General features: G+C 46.3%; 1 long non-coding RNA gene across 3 annotated transcripts; it reads right to left on the bottom strand.

Annotated features, from left to right (window-relative positions):
* Positions 1-219: 219 nt before the first annotated feature.
* Positions 220-4,628, bottom strand: LOC123087120 (uncharacterized). 3 transcript variants are annotated; one of them, XR_006441259.1, is made up of 5 exons: positions 4,396-4,628; positions 3,944-4,313; positions 3,725-3,820; positions 2,656-2,688; positions 220-2,538 (listed from the first exon to the last, which is right to left on the bottom strand). It is a non-coding gene; the product is annotated as an uncharacterized lncRNA (long non-coding RNA). The 3 variants fall into 3 exon arrangements; XR_006441258.1 differs by having other exon boundaries at positions 220-2,688; XR_006441257.1 differs by lacking the exons at positions 220-2,538; positions 2,656-2,688 and having other exon boundaries at positions 2,719-3,820.
* Positions 4,629-5,416: the final 788 nt, after the last annotated feature.

Genomic DNA, 5,416 nt, shown 5'->3' with positions numbered 1-5,416 from the left:
CCCTCCGTCCAAAATTACTTGTAGCACAAATGGATAAAAATAGATGTATCTAGAACTAAAATGTGTCTAGATACATTCATTTCTCCGACAAATATTTCCGGACGGAGGGAATAATAAATAAAGATGGCGGGGTCTTAACCCCTTTTCCAAAAAAAGAAGAGTTACCCCTTTACTTGTAGACAATGCTATTTTACTTATGAATGAATAAAGGAGGAGAAGTTTATCAAAAGAAAAAATACAAGAATTTTTTTTGAACTGTATAATTTACACCAATTATTAGGGCGACGTGTACGAGCTCCAGTGCCCAGTCAAAATAAATAAAGAGAACTGCTCCAGTGCGTTTTCGCCTACAAAGCAGAGTTGTAATCGGAACAGTGCTAAAAAAAGTTGTAATCGGAACAGGTTATTTCAGAGAGTCTAGCTCGATTTTGAAAAAAGTAGAAAGAGAGAGAGAGTCCGGCTCGGAGTCAGACCAGGTGTTCTTATCTACTATATCTAAATAGCTAGCCCCCACTACAAATAATTCTCTGCCTTATCCTTGCGCCACATCATCCAAATTAATTTAGCCGTTGGATACACAAGATCAGTCCACAATAGCCATTGGATCTACAGGTTGAGAGCTCCTCCACCAAGCGGATGCAGTAACGGAAGCATGCATGCAAAACGTGTAATGTTTGTTTTAACCCAAAAGAAATCTGATGCATGCGTGCTTGCAACTCACACTCCGATGCTCCATGAAAGAAAAATATCGCATGCATCCTATTTTTGTTGTTTTGCTTCAGTTTGGACTTACTCATTGTCAAGGCCAAGATCCAGGATCAGCAGCGCCTCACCTTCAACGGGGAGCAGCTGGAGGACGGCCGCACGCTGGCCGACTACGGCGTCCGTGACGGATCAACTCTTGGCCTCCGCCCGCATCCACTCCATGACAAGATGCAGATCCATGTGGTCGAGACGCTAACGGGCAGGGCCATGAACCTCGCGGTCACAAGCTCAGACACCGTCGACAATGTCAAGGCCAAGATTCATCGGTGGCACGGCTTCCCCAAGGACCATCCCAGTGCCTCATCTTCGCCAACAGACAGCTTGACGATGACGGCGACAAAGGCAGGACCCTGGCGGACCTCAACATCCCAAAGCACCCTCCTCCTCGTCCTCCACAGCCCGGTGCCCAACAGGGACGATGAACATCTGCATGAAGACTTTGCGAGGTAAATTCTATAATCTTGAGGTGAGGAGCACAGATACCGTCTATAATGTCAAGGAGAAGATCTGGGCTACGGAAGGCATTCCCCCTTGGCCAACAGTGCCTCATATTTGGCGGCAAGATAATGGAGGATGGCCGTACCTTGACACACTACAATATCCAAATGTATGATTCTTTATTTTCTGCTCAACTTACGTGGTTGAATATGCATCACATGGTTATTGCACCATGAGGTGTATGCCGTGGTCTTCATACACACTACAATGTGTGATCTGAATATTTTCACATTCTTGAAGACTTTCTTGTCTTGTATTACATGCCACTTAGTAATTGAAATTGTCGACGGGAGTATTGCCGATAATGTGTTGTGGGAGTACTCTTGCTGAAGCAGGCTTTGGAAGTTCTCAATATACAGTAATTAAAATTGTTGGTTAATGATTTTCAGTATCATTTTGTGTGATGGGCTGATGGCTACAACTAACATTGCCCGCGCGGCGGCACGTCGTGCCCCATTGATAAGTTCCGTTCATAAGAAGTGTTTTTATTGTTTACAGTAAAACTCAATTTAAAGCAAGAGTATTATATGTGTGAGATTGTGGCCACAAAAAGAGAAGTTAGAAAGAAGACATTTATTATCACGATACATGGTGCATGCATGTGTGATGCCGCGTAGGTGTTGGCATTACTAAGAGTTGTAGCTAATGGGTTTGCATTAGCCTGCACTCAACCAATGATAAGAAGGATTGAAATTGTGAAGAGTTACTTACTAAAAGCCACCACAATAATCAATACCAGATTTTGCTGAATCAAAATAGAAGTGTTACATCAGTGAATTTATCAATGCTAAGAAAGCCATATACAAATAATCATAATGAAGAAAAGAAATATATAACAGCATGGCAGCGACTTGAATCAGTAGAGAAGTTTGAATATATTTTATGGCATGACTTCCGATGCAATGAAACAAATCTTACTATATTACAAATGTAGTCAACAACTGACTACTTGAAGAACGTGAGAAGATATATATATATATCCTAAAACTAATAGTATTACTTTACTGGATCAGTTTATGATCTTCTGTACTCACATTCTTCTCATATATTAGCAGCAGCTATATTAAAACTCGGATTCTCGCTACTTAGAGCTTCTTTGTTAGCTATGGTCATATTAGGTTTAATCTTGAGAGAAATAGTAAAGTTTGGAGAGTGACCAAGGATATAGACTATTAACTACCACTGAATGTTTGTGATGCTGATTGCATGAAAATTTTGCTTGCCACGGTTGAGGGTACAACATTCAGTTAGGAACCCTTCAAAAGAAATCATCATCTATAAATGAAAATAATTGCGGGTTAAAAAACCTTTTGGAAATTGCACCATATATATCAAGTAAACAAAAAGAACTGTTGCTGAAGTAATCAAGTTTGGGGTAGGGGGAAACATTACCAATGCAATTCCTTGCTTAATTAGTTCGTCCTCCTAAAGAGCATTTGCAAACAGGGAGCAAAATTCAATATTGCGCACCACAGCCAGGCCATATATAGTACGCAGAAAACAAAATTACGGAACGACTCTGAAGTATATGAATAGGGTTGATTCTCCTTTCACTTTGAAGTGCATATTTCTGCTTCACAAAGTCATTCTGATTCTTTCGCACATCTAGAGTAGACTAATTAACTTGCTTTGATTCACCGCTCCAACACTCAATAGATGAAGGGCTAGCTAAAGTCTAGTTTAAATATAGTCGCCAACAATTTTAGCTACTGAATCCCAAATAATAGAGACAGTCATCTTCTAACAGGAAGCACGCACAGTGTACAACCTGGAGTGCACCTAACGATTACATGGCCACGTGCATGATCCATGCACGCAAGCTCGTGCGTACAACCTGGAGTGCACCTAACAATTGCACAGGCACGTGCATGGCCATGCTGGCAAGCACGCGTGTACAACCTGAAGTACCCCTAAGAATTACACAGCCACTGCATGGTCATGCAAGCAACCACACGCGCACGGCTGGCAACACCCGCACAAATCAAAGCAGTGCACTCCCTCCGACTAAACCATGACCACGTTGTAATTTAGTACGTGTAATTTAATTTGCCCGCTGTCGACCAATGTAATGATTACCTACTTCAACCCACGTACATACCATGCATACACATGGCAAGGAGCGAGTAAATACCAGAATTCAAAACGTGCAAGCAACCTGCAGTAGCAACAACAGTATGCTGCACAGCCTGATCCTGCTCGCAAAAAGGAACACTTGCAAAAATAGAACGCACCACACATATCAAAGTACCATCCAACAACAATCATCAAAAAATTTCCTACTGAACACAAATCAAAATGCAAAAATCATATTGCACCTACTGAAACACACAGATGCTGAATTATTCTGTGGGATTTTTGCCTACTTATATCTCTTTGTGTTGCCTACAAAAACAACTTCTCTAAAATCTTGCCTACATTCTGAAGACCCTGATGCAAAACATGGATTAAAATGAACACATACGCCTTTCGTGAAAATCCCTTGTCGGCCTTGAGTATGCTGCATCTCTCAAACCCATTGCTCTCATCCCGTGGCTTGTAGCAGCTAGCCATCCTCGTGCTATCCCCACCATGAAAATAGTGAAGAAATGCGCGAGTCAGCAAGAAATTGAGCATAAAAATGTTGCACGGGCAGCTATGGCCCTCACTTTTCAAAAAAAAGAAAGAAAGCTATGGCCCTCACTGTTTTGCTTGGCCGTGTGATTTGCGGTTCCGTGCTCATGCTTTCCATCACCGATTTGCTCCCGCTCCCTCGTGATCTACATCCACCCCGTCACCATTCGTCGCCGTTGATGGCCAGGGCGCACAGCCAACGGTTCCGGCCCCCTCCTTTTCCCCTGGCGCGGGTGCGAGCCGCTCTGCTCACCCGTCGCGCGGTTGACTTGCAGGTGACCACCTCCCCCCAATGTGCTGCTCGCTTCGCCGGTTTGCTTCTCTGCTGTTCGTCGTCGATTGAGAGTGGGATCAACAGGCCTGCTTTCCCAACCGAATCTCCTCCCTCCGCTGCCCACCAGAACCACCAACAGCAGAGTCCGACGACAGAGAACAAGACCCTAGACAACCGAGGCACCAAAACACTTAACATACAGAAAAACTTGATGACAAACAAACGGAAAAACACAAAACCAAACGAACCAGATCGCGCCACAAAATCCGCAGCGCATCCAGAACCGGAAGGCTGTACAAAGCGGCCACATGCATGGAGAGCTCGAAGACCGTACAGAGCGGCCACCCCTACACAACGGCCTCCTCCATACATACGCCCCGAGCGGACACCACGGCAGACGTAGCAGAACAACCACCACGCCGGCCAACCACAGCCCCCCGCGACCGAGGAGGCAACCATCGAACCAATGCATGTATGAAACGCGAATGGAAACCACAAGTAGTATTACAGGAAAGGAAGCCACCTATTTATAGCCTCGCAACAGAGGGAAGGAAGCACAGAAGTAAACGGAAAGATCTCCGGAAGGCGCGAGAGAGGCGGCACCGATCAGAAGAGATGGCGGGCTCCCGAAGCAACGTCGACAGCGGCAGCGCCATCTAGAGGGAGCGACAGAGATATGTAGGGCGGCACCGCTCCGCCAGAAAGAATGACGGCACCGTGTACCAAACCGACAGCAACCAGACAACAGCAGCATGCACGAGAATCAATGAACAGCAGAAAGTGACGCGACGACTGAACCAACAGCGGCCGAATCCAGAAATAAGAGAAGGATGGATGTACAAGCCTACTCAGAGCTCCGTGATTCTGGGCCGTTGGATCGGTTCTCTTGATGCGTTTTCGTCCGTCCGATCGAGATCTGGAGAAGCCTGGGCCATTGGATCTGGGATTGACACTGATGGAATGAATAGTAGTGGCAGCAAAATGTAAATACCGTGCCCCCATGGGGCATTTTGGTCATTTCGCGTGGTGGGGGTATAAAAAGGGGGCGCTCCTGTCCACAGACCTAGCCGCCTCCTCCTCTCTCCCTCCCTCCCCCAGCCGCCTCCCTCCCTCCCTCCCACGCATCCGCCTCCCTCCTCCCTCGCTCGCGCCTCCGCCCTGCGCCCAGCTCCTCCCGCCTCCTCGTCGCCTCCTCTCCCGTCCCGCGCGCCTCCTTTCCCCTCCCCTCCTCTCCCGCACGCCTCCTTTCCTCCCACCCACATCGCCGCC

This window comes from Triticum aestivum, chromosome 1B (assembly GCF_018294505.1).
Source record: "Triticum aestivum cultivar Chinese Spring chromosome 1B, IWGSC CS RefSeq v2.1, whole genome shotgun sequence".
Classification (NCBI taxonomy): Eukaryota; Viridiplantae; Streptophyta; class Magnoliopsida; order Poales; family Poaceae; genus Triticum; species Triticum aestivum.
Note: the sequence above shows the minus strand (reverse complement) of the source record. Positions and strands in the feature narration are given on the sequence as shown.